At 45.2% G+C, this 17,480-nt stretch overlaps 1 long non-coding RNA gene across 1 annotated transcript; it reads right to left on the reverse strand.

The window, feature by feature from the left end:
* Positions 1-16,531: 16,531 nt before the first annotated feature.
* On the reverse strand, positions 16,532-17,244 carry LOC108640518. Its single transcript, XR_001921228.1, has 2 exons — positions 16,844-17,244; positions 16,532-16,741 (listed from the first exon to the last, which is right to left on the reverse strand). It is a non-coding gene; the product is annotated as an uncharacterized LOC108640518 (long non-coding RNA).
* Between the last annotated feature and the right edge of the window lie 236 nt (positions 17,245-17,480).

Here is a 17,480-nt window from a genome sequence, read left to right on the forward strand (position 1 = left end):
CTCTCCTGTCTCTGTGGAGATCACAGCTACCACTGCAGTTCCTGCTGACAGCCCAGAGCGAGTCTGTACCTGCCTTTACAGTCCCTCTTGTCTTCATACTCAGTGTCTTCTTCAATAATTCCAAGCAGTGAGCCTCAGGCTTAATTTCCAGTTGGCAAGGAGACCTGCATGGAAATCCTCCAAAGAATGCAGTTCCCTCCTGTCTGAGTGGAAATCCTGGCAAGAGAAGAGCTCTCTCCCAGATGTGCACCTGTCCCAGAAGTATAATTTGCACTGAGCACTGACACAGGTGCTTCACAAACACATCATCTTCCAGTGTTTTATAATTGTACTTCCCTTGTGGGCTGCTTAAACTGCAGCAGTCCACGATGCTGTGTGTACAGCTAGCCAGGCTTTTCTCTGAAAAGGGCAAATTTTATACCATGGGGTAGTGAAGAGTTAGGGTTGCACATTTTATTTAGAGTTGTTCATCATTTCATTTTAAAGGTGTCATAATGGTGCCCGTGTTGTTCTTTGACAGCAACTTACTGCTTTGGATATTTTTTGATTTAGAAAAGTGGAAATATACAAAGAAAAACAAGTCTTGGTCAAGTATGGCAGGATTTGTATTTCTTGGATTACTCCTGCAGCTACTGTGTAAGATCACTCTGTTACAGGGCACATGTTCTGCTTTTTTTATTCGACCTTGGTTTGAAGTTTGTTTTGTTTTATTTTTCTGAAGAAGCTAGGCAGTTGAGTCTACTTGAGCATCCTCTGGAAAACAACAGCAGATAATAGATAGGCACTTTGTGTCTACAGTGCCAAAGGACAACTCTTGGTCTGGAAATTGTAGCCCTGACGTTGATATATTGATTGAAGCATATGCCAGGTCATGATGAGGGGGAAAAAAAAGGGTATTTGAATGGACAGAGCTTCAAACATGGAGGCTGCTTTTTCTGCAGTCTCTAAGTTACTAAAGAGGCGCCACTGGAAATTGTCGGTCCTTGCTGACTCTGATCTCCACAAGTACCTCGATATGTGGTCTTAAAGTCTGGTATTGTGAGTGCCCTCTTCCTCCTTTTTTTTTTCTACATGGGAAGCCCTGGACAATTCTCAGACAGATCTGGACAATGATGTAAAATTCCTCTAGTCTCACATGCTTCTGCTTTCAGGGTGCTTTCTTGCAAAGGTAATTTCTCATGGGAAGGGAGCCATCTTTGTTGCTGTATGAATACCCCCCAAAAAGGGAAACAAAGTAGGTAGTGCTGGAAGCACACAAGCAAATTGGGCCTGAGAAAACTTAATTTCTAGCCTGTTTCAGTGGTTTTAAATGCTTGTAGCAATACAGTTGTTGAGTTTCAGAATATTTTGTGGTTGGTCACATATTTTGTTCCAATCAGTGTTAGAAATTGAGGCAGAGAAAAGCAATGTACTCAAGACCTTCAATTTGCTTAAACTGGGTAGAAGTTGGAGGCTGGGTCAGACTCGGGAACTGGGCAATTGTCCTTGTATTTCTTTGGCTGACGGGATTACACAGTAACAGTCTGTTCCTTGGAGGGAAGACAATCTGGTTTATCTCACTTGAAGGAAAGAAAAGAACTTAAATCATAACATGCCTTCAAACCTGCTGCTGCTCAGCTTTTTTCAATAGACTACCATGTTAATTTGGGTATCTTTGGGTATTGTATTTTCAGTATTCATAATAACAGGTAATCAAACCAGTGACTAAATTATGGGTTTGGTAATACCTGGCTTGTGAGCACTGGGTAGCAACTTCTCAGTAATAGCTGGGTGTTATGTGATGGGACATTCCTGAGGAATCAGAAGCTGCAATGAGGGTGGTGCTCTCCCTCTTCACCAAACACCTTATTCCTGTAATTCCTCCAGCTTTCTCCCTTGTACAGTCAAGTCTGGTAGGGAGAACTGCTGGTGCTCTCCTCTGGCACTTTCTGGGATTGCAGTAAAGAAGTGAGTTCGTTTATTAGGTTCCCTCATCACAGTGCTGCTGGTGTGTTAGCTCAAGGTGAGTAAATTACCAAAGAATAGTTAGTAGGTGTTTGTTCCTAGTCTCAGTTGTTAACTTTTCTCATAGATCCATTTTTAAGGTCATTGGTAGAGTGCCCAGTGGTCTTTCTGAACGTAGTCAGTCCGCATCACACTGTGGTGACTCTTGTGACTCTCTTCATGAGGGGAGCTCCTGAACTGCATTGTAGGGTTTATATTTGCTGCCTCCATTTCAGGTCTTTGGCAGCTTTTTGTAACTCAAGGATTAAGATAGTTGGGTTTCATTCTCCTCCAGAATTTCATCCTCTTCCTTCACCAGAGCACTTGCTTTGTATATAGCTTGCAGCTGCAGAGTTAACAGATTAAAAGTTATGATCCCCCTATGTTGAGTGGTGCTTTGGTGTCTTAATTTCTGCCCCTTGGTTGAGAGGCACTTACAGACCTTGTGAAGTGTTATCCCTCACCTGGTGCAGGTGTGAAACAAAGCAGGCTTGAAGGTGACCCCTTCACAGAGGTCACTTGTTTGCTTTGTTTGCAAGAAACCAGGAACAGGTGGGCTGTCAGTTGCATCTTGGAAAAGTAGCCAGGTGGGAGCTCTGAGGTCTGCTTGTGGTGGTCTGATACCCTTATTTTCCATAAACCCAATTTTCCAAGGTGTCTGATATGTTCTTAATTCTTTTCCAATTGCTGCTATGACTGAAATACTGGACTGGGGTACAGCTTGTTCTTAAGGAACACTTGCAGAGCTGTGTGGGATGCAGGTGGAGCTGATCCTCTGACCAGCCTGTGCTGAGCCCGAGACTCCTGTCCGTGCCAGGCACGCACTTTCTACCTTAAAGCCAAGTGAAAATCCCTGTGTGCCCCACTGGCCATCCCACAGTCTGAGCCTGTGGTGTGACCTCAGCTTAAAATGCCTTTCTGACTGTTGCAGTGTCCTCAGTAACTTATTTGAAAGTCTCTGAAGCACAGGCACCTGGAACAAGGTAGAGTGGAAAGGAGAATACAGCCTCATCTTGTGTGAAGGAATCTCTGCTTGCACATGCTCTCCTTTGCCCCTCCAGGTGAGCACTTTGTGTGGTGAGGATGGGCAAGGGGCACCAGAGAAGCAGTGAAAGGCAAACTTTGATATGGCTCCTGGGACTCCACAGGAATTTAAAAAAGAGGGGATGCCTGAAAGGGGTGAATCAGAAACATCTTCAGAGAGATCAAATATATATCCCTGTCATTCTTGTTTCAGTGATAAAATTAGGATGTATCTTTTTGCTTGTGATTGCTGTGTTTCTTTAGGAAAACCATATGGTACTTGGCTAATTAAAAGAATGCTCTTGCAGAAAGGAATCTTCCCATTTCATAACAGCCTTTCCCACTGGTATCCTGCTGGGAGCGGTATACTCTAAGAAAGTGCACACAGATTTGAAACAGGGTGCCAGAGTTGGCAGAGTTGGGAAAATGTGGGCTGCCTGCATGTTTGTGTTCCCAAAAAAACCCACCAACACTTGATTGTATACAAATTGCGGTCGTTGGACTGAAACTGAGAGGGTGTATACAAACCCTTGCAACACAGTGCAATGTCTCTAGTCCTAGATGTTGGTTCTTTTGCCTTCAGAACAAAAATCTAGGGGTCAATACATTGATTTCTTAGGAACTGTTTTTCTAGATTCCCTTACTAAAAGGGAAAATTCAGGTGCTGAATTCTTATCTCATTAAACTTGTACTTTTTATTTGCCCATCTACCTGGTCTCTCTTCATTTCCAAGGCCTCCCACAGTCTCAGGGTATATAAATCACTATAACTCATCCAAATAGTACCTAAACGGACCAACCAGAGGTTAATGTGCCTTCCTCTTCTGGTACCTTGATCTTTGTGAAGTTATCTCACAAACTTTTCCCTGTCCTAGGGCTGGGTACATGCATTGTCTTTTTCTAAGATGTGTGTGTTGAAATTGCAACAAGTTTGTACTGTTACTTGTGACTTGTTCCATTTGTCTTAGGATGTGTAGACACAAATCAATGCACTGGTTGGTCTCATATCAGTCTTACCAGTGACATCTGTCAGTGCTTGCTTGTGTGTTCATGTGTACACTGGTGCTGGATCTTCCTCACTGCCTGTGGTGCATATGATGCACAAAATACACAAGGTGTTTTAACTTGTTGCCTGAGGGTTGGATTTTGTAAAGTGAACTGTTTTTAATGTTTGGGGTTTTTTTTCCCAAATATATTTAATAAAATCCAAAGCCTTGAGGGGGGAAAAAAAAAATCAAGACTTGCTGATACTTGCTGGCTTTTGTTCTGAAACCAGGGTCTGATGTTTGTTAACAACTCCTGCAAGTCAACCCATCTAACAGAGCCTTTCTCAGCTTGTTTCTGTATTGAGCTGTGTCAGAAATGGCACTGGATCCTAAACTATCACAGAAGCTGTCAAGTGCAGTAGTAACAGCTCTCTTCAAATATTACAGTGCACATTTTTAACTCTAAGATGAAACTTAGAAGTTATGACGTGGCTTGCAAATGGAACAGTGGGAAATTGCAGATAGCATGTGCAACCAACCTGTCTGCACATCGGGCCTAGTGTTCTGTTACTTTGCAAATTGTTTCTTCTCTCTGCAAAGTGATATATTTTTTTTTTTTGTTAGAAAGACATTACACTTTTGGCTTACTTTTCTAAGAGTATCTTTGTTAAAAGCCTCAAACCAACATCTGGAATTCAGGCTGAGTTTCCATGTCTTATGCAGATGATGTCTCATAAAAGCATGGAAACAGGAATACATCCTCACTGTGGCCTTCCATGGGCATGCCTATCCATAATTAACTGAATTACAGTACTGCACCTTGATATGTGAGGATACCTTTCTATTTAGAATCAGCACGATTAGTCATTGATGCATTGACATTAATACAGGGTCATGGAGCTCCAAGGTATGTGTATTTCCTGTGCTGACTGCATCTGTTCTCTCTGTAACCCAGAGCAGACTTACTCTGGAGTTCTCTTTTTACCTCTTGCTAACTTCAGAGTTCCTTTAAATTGTTTTTATGACAGTAACTTTTCAGAGTAGAACAAATGGATTTAACTTTGTTTTCTATTTTAAGCATCTTCCTCTTCTCCCATTTTTTCCTGGTTCACCTGTAACAATCTGTTCAAAGCTGTCTGCCTACTCTGAAAATTATCAAGTCCATAATAAAAAGAAAACCTATAACCCAACGTGGAAGGATCACTGTGTGCTTTTACCATAAACTTTTGCAGCTGGCTGCCTGCCTTGCAAGTGGAGACTCCACTGCTGCACAGGCTGCAGAAGCTGAAATTCTCTTGCATCCATATAGTTTGGTGGATCAGGAAGTGGAGGTGCCCTGCATTGGCCCCCAAGTGAGTTTATCAGACTGATCTGTGGTGGTTTAGCCAGAGAACTGGCACCTTTGGCTGCTACTCAGAGAACTAAAGGTTTCAGTGAGGGTAAAGCCAGGAGGGTGAATTGCTGACTTGATCCCATTTAAAGGCTTTCTCCACAGATTTTTGGCTTTTTGTCTTTTGCATAGTTGGTGGATTAAAAAAGAGTAGGGATATCAGCTAAACAATAACCCTGTGCTCAAAGTTATTCTAATGAACTTTGGCCAGCAGTAATGACAAAGGCTGGCTGCACTCAAGAGATGAGCTGGCAATGGACTGTTTGAAGGGTAGGCCTTGAGGGTTTGCTCCGTGCCTTAGATCACTGCAGATTAGTTGCTCCCAGAGCTTTGAAACTCATGTTCATCCCTCTTGATGTGAGGAGTGAAGATGGCATGGGGAAGAACCTGTTCTCCCAGTGGTCACTCAGTCTTCCCCTCAACACTCAAGTTTACCAGTGCACTTGTCTCTTTGTTTTCATGACTGACTGTGACTAATGTGCTTTACAGCTGCCACCAGCCACCTCCATATGCTTTGTGCTGGGATGATGGAGTGGAAGGGCCTTGTCTGCGTCATCCTCCATCTGGCTGGTTGTCGACAGTGCAGGGTTGTAACAGGCCGGCTGGGATTTACAGCTTCAGCTGGTTGCTCTGGGCATCTTTCACAGTGTAATAGTGGGGCTATTATGAAAAAGACTGGATAAGTAACTTCTGGTGGGCTCTGTCAGTGTTGTTCAAAATGCTGTCTCCAGTCTTGGCCTGTCATCCCAGACTCACTCACATCTTGCCACACCCTGCTGCTTGGGACTTGAGCAAGTTCCCTGTCCTCTCATGGTTCACTAGTTCAGGTACCAGTTCTGCAAAGCCTGGGGGCACCTGTTAGAGCCCTGCTACAGTCTGAAACTTCTACACTTGCTTAGGCTCACTGAACTGGGACCTTGCTCACAATCTCCCTATTTGTTTTACTCAGCCCTAGATAGCTTCTTGGACTTCCATTCCCCTTTCAGTCTGAAAGGGTTTGCTTCAAGGTCATTCGTGGTCCATGAAGGAGTTGATTCCTGTACTGCTGGTTATTGCAATTTGGTGGCTTTTATTTTTCTTGTTTTTATTCTTGAGTTCACTGCAAATGTACAAAACCATTCTGACTTCCTCAACTCCTGAACGTAGTACAGGGGCCAACCTGTGAGGCATCAGAATTATTTTTCTACTCCCAAAATGCACAGAAACAAGGGTCTCTCAGACAAGTTTTAAAAGGAAAAGCAGCTGCATACACATAAGTAGAAAGGTATCTCTGGGTAGAATAGGTGAGGGAGCAGTTTAAGAATTTTAAGTATAAGAACTGCAATTGATTTGGGTTTTGTTTCTTTTGCAAAAATTCCTTTAACAGGAGATTAGGTGGTGTTTTAATCCAGAGAAAGCTGCAATGTAAACTGGGTTGTTTTTTTCATCAATGCAAAATGTGCCTCTTAAGTACAATGCAAAGTCAGTCTCTGTCATTCTCTGTTTGCAGTGATAGAAATTTAACTGAAGACTGATTTAATGTGTTTCTTGCTCTTATGTGTAATCCTCCATACAACAGTCCTTGCTGGCCTTTCCCAAGCACTATTCAGCACTATCCCTATTTGAAAGCAAAATAGGTGTTGTGTTGAGCAGTGTAACCTGATAAACTTCCTTGGTTTGAGAGAGACACTGGAGAGAAGAGTCCAGGTTCCATGTGTTTTAATACAACTTCAAAGCAGTGCAGCTATTCTCTCAGACCAGCACCGCTTCCTGCCTTTCCCTCCATTTAGATGGGAATTTAAAAGTAAACCAAGCAATACCTGATCCAGTTGATGTGCTTGCAGGTGGAACGTGGACTTTCTGTTAAATTTGAAGACTGAGATTTCTCTTGTGGAAGAACTTGTCCTGGGTGTAAGAGCTTGGATCTCAGATTACAGCTCTTCTGCCAGGTTGTTACATGCAGTTAAGTATTTCGGACTCTTCTGAAGAGGATTGTGGAAAAGCTGTGAAGGTGTAGACTGGAACTGATAATTTTAGGTCATCTGTGTGTTGCTTGACTACATGGACAATATAACAGTGATTTTTTTTTCCATGTGTCAGTCACAAATAATTCTTAATTTGCTGTTTGGAGGAAAACTGTTAATAGATAAGTTTCCAGATCAAATTATGAGCCTAATTTTCCCTCTTGCATAACTGGGTTACTGTGTTCACATGCCAGAAAGATGTTGCTCTTTGAAAAAGCATGTTAGTGTATGTGGCAATGCCCCATGCACTTTTTAAATACCTAGGTCTGTACATTCTCATCTGAGTATCGTTAACCATGCTGTAGTCTGACAAATGGATCTTTTACTACTGCCCTGTTATATAGATAATTGTAATTCACTGCAGTTTGTTTTTTTTCCACTTCTTGAAGTTGCGTGATCTGAAAATCGGTGAACAGAAAGTATTTGTGCATCTTACTATGGGTATCTCTAAATAAAATGTATTTGTATAGTGTCTTGGCTTGGCTGATGGTTTCCTTTATTTGGTAATCATCCCATGGCAAGTAAATCCAGGGCAGTTTGAGAGCAAGTGGGCTTGGATTTCTTACTGTAACAGTCCAGCCTCTCTGTGGACATGACTGATTCAAAGGAAACACAGTGAACTGTTGTTTTTCCTTCAGCAGTGAGTGGATTGATATCCTGAGTACAGATTCTCAGGTTATTCTTGTTTTTTTCATGGCTTAAACATCAGTCCTTGTTCTCTGTATGGCTGCAGTAACTCTCCTTACTTCCATAGAAAATCTATCTAGTAGCAAAGTTGGGACTTTTACACTTAAAAGCGTCTCCTTCGTGTTCTCTTCATCTGGTACCTCATTTGTTCTGAGGCAAGAGTTTCCTTTCAACCACTTTATTTTCCTGAGAAGGAAATACCCCTTAGGAGCATTGGACAGCACAGATACCTGTAGCTGGACAGTCAGGTAAGTGTTCCAGGAAGACCTTGCATCCCAAAACTGCATCTGAAGCATTTCCACATATTTCAACAGTAAAGGAGAGTGAGGCCTTTGTACAGCCGTCCCGTTTCACTGTTATAAGTGAGAAAATTATGTTTTGAGAGGAGGAATGTCCTTAAGCAATCCGAATTTTACACTGGAGGTTAAAATCCTGTGCCTAAAATCAGCTTTTGCATCCCCCGTCTTCACCCTTGGCCTCATCCTGAGTGGCTGGTTTCCATGGTCGTGGACAAATTGCAGCTTTGTAAGCAAGCTGTGGGAGATCATGTTTCCAATTACACCATCTCTGCTCCCAGTAGTAGGCATTACTGACACTTGTAGATGGAAGAGGAGACATAAGAACACTATGCTGTCGTTCTACTGAGCCTCATAACAAAACTATTTGAGAGCTGAGAGATGCAAAGAAAAACCAAATCCCCTGGCCCTGGAGACATGCAGAGGGTGATGGCTTAGAGAGGGCCCGGGCAACCAAGGGTATGAACTCCCCACTTGCCTCGGATGTTCCATCGAGTACAGCATTCAGATGGTGAGGGGCCTGTCAGGACCAAAAATGACCCAGTGAGTTCCTCTTACATCTGTCCAGCTTAAATCTCAGCAATAAAGAGTCCAAATCCTCCCCCAGCAACTAATTTTAGCATTCATCTATGTTGTGGCTTCACCTGCCTTGCAGGTCCCCTTGCTTTCCCATTCACAGTGCAGAGGAAGCAGTTTGCTCTGTTCTGTGAGGCAGCTCACCTCTGCTTTTTTGAAGGGATTTTTAGCTATTTCATGGCCATGGTCTTCACTCCTTATACCACACAGTCCAGGTTCCCTCAGTGCTTTCTCACTGGCCATGCTTGGCATGTGCGTGTGTGGCCATCATCCTTCCTGCCTGTGGAACCAGGATGAGATCCATTGCACTCCCTGGCCTGGAGCCTGCAGCAGGACGATGCTGTAACCAACTGCGCTTTCACTGTTCACCACCAACATGTGGCAGTGGACATTATTCCTTTCAACACTCAGTCTGCTGCCTGCCTCCCCCTCCCATCCCAGCTGCTGCAGGTTTGCTTGCCTGTCATCACTTCCCTTCTTGGGTGTATTTTGGTTTTGACCTCTGTGACCTGGGGCCTCAGCTCTTGCCAGCTGGTGGCACCGCTGTTGCAGAATGAGGAAGACAAACCAGGGAATAGTTTCACACCGTTCTGTTGAGTTCTTCCTAACCATAGCTGTACTCAACCTGTCTGTTTCTGAACAGAGGATCAGGGTAGTCTTTCCCAGTGCAAGGTGCTTCCGTGGTCCAGTAAATGAATTAATAATTGAAGAGATACCAGGGACACAGTGCTTGCTTGAACTGTTTTTTGGGCAAGGGTGGCCTATTCTTTCAGAGACTGAAAGTGACAAAGTTCACAGTGTATCAGAAAACGAGAATCTCTGTGGTTGTGCCCCAGCTTCCTCAGTCTCCCTTAAGCCTCCTCACCTGGAAGAACAAATGTGAGGAGGGCTTCAGCCCCCTGCAAGGCTCAAGGGACCATGTGGCCAACATGGCATTTGGGAGCTTCGGGTCAGCTGCTCCAAAGTACTGCCCTGCATGGAGGGTCTTACTGCTCCCTCTTTGTTAAGGTGTAGTGTGAGCTGGGAGAGGTGAGAGAGAAGCCACAGGTCTCAAGTGCAGAGCTGAGGTCAGAAGGTCAGCTGGACATTTGCTCAAACAGTTCATGCCAAAGACATAAACAGAGCGAGGGCCATGCTCCAGGGATGCTGAAGCACCAGCAGAAAGATTAGTAGCCCCTGTAATCAATGCCTGTGAATTGTTTTTCTTCATGTTGTTAAAAGTTTCCCGGTTCCAGGGTTTCTTCTCTCTACAGACCCGGTGCAGTGCCTGGTGCATATTGAACATGAAGAACACAGATTCAGCTACAATAGAAATTTCACAGATTTTAGACAACTGGAAAAAATGTGGCCAAATTTAAGGCTGCCTTTGGGAAACAGGCAGATAGGCACTGTTGCTGTAAAACTCCTTCCTGTATAGCTGCTGTATACTAGACAAGTACTCACTTAGGGAGAAACGCTGACCAATTTCTCCAGGTATCTGAGGCCTGAGAAAGGTCTTGGAGCCAAAAGGATGACAAATGAGGAATAGTTGGTCAGCACTAAGGAAAACACCAGGGAAAGCACCATACATTTCCCCCTGTGCTGTGGTGGCAGCCTGCTGCTGAGGGCTACTGGACACCACGCTGCTACCAGGCCAGCAAGGATGACAGCAGAGCGCTGTTAAGCTGTAACAACTTCTGATCTTGCCCTCTAGTAAAACCACTTCATATAGAATTTTTTTTTCCCTCCAGGAGATGAATTCTAGGAGTCATGATGATTTGCCATGTGTATTTTTAGGAGCATCTTTTTTCTGTTAATCTCAGAAAGCCAACTTCACTTTTTACTGGTATAAATAGGCTTTGACTCCAAAAAAACCTCTCTGTCCCAGTTCTCTTGTAGGCTGCTGCTGATGCACTTTGAGTGCATTTGATTTTGGGGAAAGCATTTAGTCCTGTGCTCTGGGCTGCTCAACTTGTTGCTTAGGGGGAAGGGAAACATCTGGAGCTTGAATGTTCTGCATTGAGCAATAGGAAGTGACTACATGGAGAAATCTGTCTTGTCTGTCATGGATTTCCATGTCACCGTTCTTTCTCAACTTACTAACACATTCTTGGAATAAGAAATGGTCAGAGGAATCAAGACATATCCCTGAATGCTGGGTGCCTGCACTCTCTGAATGGCAGAATAGATGAAGCTGAAAGAGACCTTCAGAGATCAGATAGTCCAAACCTCTCTGGGTAACCTGTGCCCATATTTGACCACACTCACGGTAAAAAAGTTCTATGTATAACAGGAATTTGCTGTTTTTCAGTTTGTGGCTTATCACTGGGCACCACTGAGAAGTCTGGCTTCATCTGCTTTAGTTACTCCCATAAGGTAAGGAACTGAACCTTCTCTTCTCCAAGCTAAACAATCCCAGCTCTCTCAGCCTGTACCTGTATGTTGAGTACTTCAGCCCCTTAGTCATCTCTGTGACCCTTCACTAGACTCCCTCCAGTATGCCCATGTCTTTCTTGCATTGTGGAGCCCAGAAGAGGACACAGCACACCAGACATGTCCCGTCAGTGCTGAACAAGTGGGAGGAGGGGAAGGATTGCCTCTCATTCTGCTGACAGCTCTCCCCCTAATGCAGGATGTCTGCCTTTGATTCAAGGGCACACGACTGGCTCATGTTCCACTGTCCACCAGTACTTCCATGTCCCTCTCTGCCAAGCTCCTTTACAGATGGTTGGCCCCAAACTGGCATATGGAATTATTCCTTCCCAGGTGCATAACTTCCCTTTGTTGAACTTCATAAGATTTCTGTTGGCCTCAGCCTGTTGAGGTCCCTCTGAATGGCACCACACTGTCTGGTCCATCAGCCACTCCTGGTTTTGTGCTCTCTCTGTGAACTTGCTGCACTCTGTCCCACTGTTGTAATGAAGATACTCAACAGTATTGGCCCCAGGACCCAGGTCACACCGCCAGCAACTGGCCTCCCACTGGACTTTGTGCCAGAGACCTCAACCCCTTGAACCCAGCAGCTCTGCCCCTCCTCTCCCCTCATCTATCAAGGCAGTCATTTTATCATTTCAGGTGACTGGGTCAGAAAGACACGACTTCCCCAGTGTAAATCCAGGGTGACTACTGCCAGTCACCTTCTCATCCTCAGCATGTTTGAGGCTTTCAGTACTATTTGCACTATCACCTTTGCAGGGCTGAGGGGAGGCTGACCAGCCTGCAGTTCTCTGGGGTCTCCCAAGCTCAGTTTTTTCCTGCCACTGCCAGTTGCCGCATCTACAAAAAGCCCTTTTAAAATTGAAAACAGATGACTGACATTTAACCAGAGCTGGCAAATATCCTTTGACACGCTATTCAAAACATTTTTGTAAAATATATCACAGGATAAAAATGCTTGTAATTTATCCTAAGACGATGTTTGGGGGAAAACAGAAAATGGTACAAATCCAACTTCAACTTTACAGTACTCTAAGTTTATTACATTCATTACAGGAACATTTATATTACCTAATTAAAGGAAGGTTGAGATTTCACCAGGCCCACTAAAATCTAGCTTGATAAAGTGCTGCAAGATTCCCTATGCAACACTGTGCAAGGATGTTTAAAAGACCTTCAGTCATCATCTACTCTAACTCTGCCCACCCAAGTTCTTTAAGAGCTGGGTGGGGAAACTTCTGGCTTCATGGACATGATTTTAATCTTTGGAAATTTTAAGAGGCTGGAAGCACGACACTGTTAGAGCAGGGCACTAAGTGGCCTGTGGACTACTTTCTTTGATTCATAGGCAAAAAACCCAGAAAAGTGATAAGGGACTAAACAGATAATTCAAGGCTAGATACATTTAATGCCAAGCAACAGGGCTGTGTGGAAAATAAGTCTGTTTAACAAAAGCCTATTTAATTCTTAGAAATTGTTTGGCTGGTAGAGGTAACAGTGGGCATGTCACAGAATGAAATCAAGGAGTATGACAGCACAAACTCAGCACTCACCATTAACAGAGCACACACTACACAGATTAACCACTGCCACCGTCCCTTTCCAAAGTGGTGTTTAAGCAAGGCTCTGCTGGATCAGATCAGGTTCAGACATGTTGAATTGTCTCAGAATCTGGAAATAAGTACAAAGTCACTGCAGATAAAATGTTTTCTGAAAGAGGTTGGAGGAATGAAAAATAGCAGTGGGGTTAAGGTGGTTGTGCAGAGCAATTTCAGATTCTAGTCACATGAAAATGCATCACCTTTCTTATATAGCCAAATTACAAGGTGAGAAAACCTGGACCAAGGACTGCAGGCACCACCTACAGCAGAGGGTCTGTCTCCAGGCACACAATGACTCTAAAGAATGATCAAGCAGCTCAACACATTCCCAGGATGATGCTGAGACATGACGGACTAACGCACTCCATGGATGTCAGGAATTTTAATGGCCTGGGCTTTATGAAGGCCAGACACAATGATATCATTATCCTTCCTGCCTTTGACACCGTGAACGGCATCTCTGGCAGAAGGACTTGCTTCCTCAGCGGAAATGGCAACCCTTCCAAGCAGAATTGTTGCTGAAGCCCTCCTTGTGCCGGCCCATCAACACAGTCCAACACACTGGATCCCATTTCCAGGCAGCGTCTTCAGGAGTTTCACCCCACATCTAAATGCAGCAGCAATCCCTGCTATGCCCAAGGCTAACATCTCTTGTTATCAAATCCTTGTGACAGTTCTCTTGAGAGAACCCAACAATGCATCCAAGATTTTCAACTGTTCTACTGTAACTAGACGGAATTCCAGATTGTGGCATCCCACCCTCCAGGGGAAGGGAGTGCCCAAGATTTGTAGATGCTTGTGGTCAAAAGGAATGACAAAAGCCCACAAAATCTTATGAAGTTCTATTAGTAAATTACACACTTGGCATGGAAATTGTTATGTTAGTGCCTGACCTCCTATGAGCATATGGCAGTGGGTTTTGGATAAAGGGGAAGGATGAAAGGGAAGAGAGAAAGAGACAGAGATGACTTAAAGAGGGGAAGAGAGAAAGGAAGAAAGAAAGAAACAGGGAGAAAGAGGGATCACCAGTCCTGGCTCCAGTGCTGATCCCGCTGATGGGGTGTCCAGGTCCTGGGGTGAACATGCACATGGGCTTCATGGGGGGACCATTTTATAGATAAGTTTTCCCTGCCCCGGAGTTAAGTTTCTCACTTTCTATGAAAATTCGTTCTCATGCACAGTCTATTCTTCCAGACCTTTCTGGAAACGGGTCAGAGGCTTCAGGGATCTTTGGAGTTCTCGATATCCCCCTACAGCCCAATCCCCCCTCTCGACCTCAGTCCTGCCCTTGTGCTGTTCTGTGTTGGGCTTATCCCCAGGAACCAGAACAAGGACGTTCGTCCCAGAAAAGCGCTGACCTACCTCTCTGGCCTCATCCTGTTTGTTCTCACAGTGTGTTATTACCAACTATCCTTGGCTGTTATTACCAACAATCCTTGGTTGGCTCCACAGCCAGCGCAGGCTATCAGTATTTGAGACAGACACATTAGGCCCCTTATCTTCTGGCCTTCTACACAGATTCCCTGCAAACTCAAATCTGAAAGTAAAGCTTGGTTTCTTCATGCAGGGCCTCTCCCTTACAGAGCCTGTGGCACAACTGGCTGGAATATGTTTTGGAGAAAGGCAGTGCTGTTGATGCAGGTGTCATCAGGGTTAAGAGAGAACAGTTTGTAGGGAAGAGCAATATTTTATTAGATCAAGAGTTGCTACTGTTGGGAAAAAAAAGGCACAAAGCAAATAAAAACTTCAGAATAAGCAGCAAAAGATTGCTCTGCACTTCAGCTCAGTCAGACTGATTGTCCAACGAGCCTGAGGGGGAAGGGTTGGTAGTGTGGAAAGTAGACAAGAGCATTAGCAAAAGGGAAGACAGACTGAAGCCCGAGCCTTTGAAGAAGAGACAGTTTTCCTTTCCGACTGTAACAGAAGTAGAGCAGACTCCTGAACCAGGAACAAGGAGATATTCTTAACACGAGCAGTTTCCCCCACTCAAGAATGTGACTGGCAAGGAGAATACGCCAAAGCACCACAACGATGGTTTCCAGCCTGTGGTACATGGCTTGCAGCCCATTTCAGAAATCTGTAGTAGGGGACTCAGAAAAGCAATCCTGCACTAAGCTTAGACAGCCTGTTGGGATTTGCACCTGCACCGGGCTGTTCGTTAGCGGCTGGAAAACTGAAGAGGTTGCAAATCCTTGTAACAGCAGATTAGAATCCTGACGCAGGCAGTAGGTAGAATTTGCCTGCTAGAACTGGTCAAACCTTTGCTGTGTTTGGTGCAGGGTCTCCTCTCCAAGCTCAATGTGCTGAATCACAGATTTATGTAGTTTGGAAAACCCTCCAATATCGAATCAAACCTGTGATCAACCACTACCTTGTTAAGTAGAACAGAGGCACCGAGTGCCACATCCAGTCATTCCTTGAACACTTCAGGGACGGTGACTCTTCCACCTCCCTGGAGAGCCCCTTCCAATGCCTCACCACCCTTTCAGTGAAGAAATTCCTCCTGATGAATACTTGGAGTGAAGGTCTTGAGCTTCCATCAGTTTATTCCTTTGGCTCTCTTCTGGAAGCTTTGGTAGTGCAGTATGCCATTTTCTCATTTATATTTACTCCATGTACAGCAGAGAGAATCTACAATGCTTTGATTCTGACATCCCCGTTTAATTTTTTTCCTATTCCAAATGCTCTTGGGCTGGATTCTGTGTGATTTTTGGAGACATGTTCCAGCTGGCACCACGCCATCTGACTACAGCATCCCAAGAGCTCTCAGCCTTTGTTGTTTTACGCTGCACATCAAATATCCATCTTGATTATCAAAGGATTGCCAAGTCATGATAAAAGAATGCTAATAATACTGATTAAATCCACACAGATTATGGATCTGCAGACATGTTTGTCACAAAGCTTGTGAAACTTTGTTTACAGCTGTAATTAAAGCTGTAATTGTCTCCCCCCAATAGTAATAAAACGAAATATCAACAACTGCATGAAGAAAATCAACAGTACCTGTGTTCTGTTTGGTCTGAATTTCAATTTAGCTCAAAGAACCCTCTATCTTACTGAGAAAAGATGGAAATAGGGAGGTCTTGCAGCTTCTCAGCAGTAGGATCTGTTTAGCTTCTGCCCATCTATGCAATAAGTATCAAGAATGCAGTCTGGTTAAATCTACTCTAAGCAGAGAAAGAAGCAGCATGAAATACAGTGATTAATTTTCAGATATTGTTTAGGGTAATATCAGATTTCATGCCTTCTCTTCTTACATGGCGAGTACAGGGTCAAGGGATAGAGGATGAGCAAACAGCAGTAAAGGAAATCAGACCACAGCAAAGGTCAAGGACCATGGGACATCTTCACTGGAGGCACCAGAGGCTGAACATCACCTTCACCAGCCCTGCCTGCTCAGCACCAAGCAGGGACCAACTCCCACAGAGGATGAATGAGGCTGGCTGTTAAAGCCTTGCAAAGGTCTTGCCAGGCCTTGCAAAGAAGGGATGCTTTAAGGGTATGACCGCTGCGTTTTGGGCAACCAAAGGTGCCGTAAACAGTGGAAAAAATACACAGCAGGAAAAAGCTTAAAGGGAAAAAGCTTTTTACTTTTATTTTCTCCTGAGGGAGTCAAACTTTATTGACTATCCATTTTTGCCATCCATCATAGTTCAGTTTACCCCCTCAACGTTCTTCATTAGTCCGCACCATACGCTTCTTGACCTTCTCCTCCCGTGGTGCAGCTATCCTTTGTCCTGGATTTCTCCATGTCCACAGCGTGCCTAGCTGTGCCCAGCCTGGCAAGACAGCGAGATGCTTACATTAATTTACATTAACTCAAGTGCAGAATTGGTTCCAGAACGCCCGTTCCCAATGCACAGGGGTCCCTCACGGGTTACCCTTGCGGGCTCCTTCACAGGGTCACTCAGGAGGGTTTCTCACACGGTCCTTCACGGGGGTACTCGGGGGGTAGGGCATCCCTCAGAGGTCCCCGAGGGGTTTTCTCGGGGAATCCCTCAAGGGATCCCTCACATCGTTCTCCCTCGCGGGTTCCCTCAGGGCGTATCTGACACCGTCCCTGTCAGAGGGTCCGACGAGGTGTCCCTCAGACGGGGCTCCCTCACACGGTCCCCCCGTGGGTCTCTCAGACGGTCTCTCTTGGAGGGCCCCAGTGGGGGTTCCTCAGACGCCAGTCCCTCATGGGGAGGGGTCCCTCAGAGGGGAGCCCGTCAGAAGGCCCCTCACGGGCGGTGCCTCCCGGGGGTCCCTCACGCGGCCCCTCACGGAGGTGCCCCCGGGCTCCTTCATCCCGCCCCTGGGCGGGGCCCTCCCACGCCCCGCCCCTTTTTACCGCCGCCGAGCGCGCGCGCTGGCAGGAGGTTGGAGCCTCGATCACTGTGCGAGGGCGAAAGGAAGGGCGGGGCTTCCCCCGCGGCGCGGTGCTGACGTGTCGCCAGGGGGCGGGCGGGGGGGCAGAGGCGAAGCGAGGCTGGTGGATGGTCGCGAGCTGCGGTTGCTCAGGTGAGGGTGCGCGCG

This window comes from Manacus vitellinus, unplaced genomic scaffold, assembly GCF_001715985.3.
Source record: "Manacus vitellinus isolate BGI_N305 unplaced genomic scaffold, ASM171598v3 scaffold_36_pilon, whole genome shotgun sequence".
Lineage (NCBI taxonomy): Eukaryota > Metazoa > Chordata > Aves > Passeriformes > Pipridae > Manacus > Manacus vitellinus.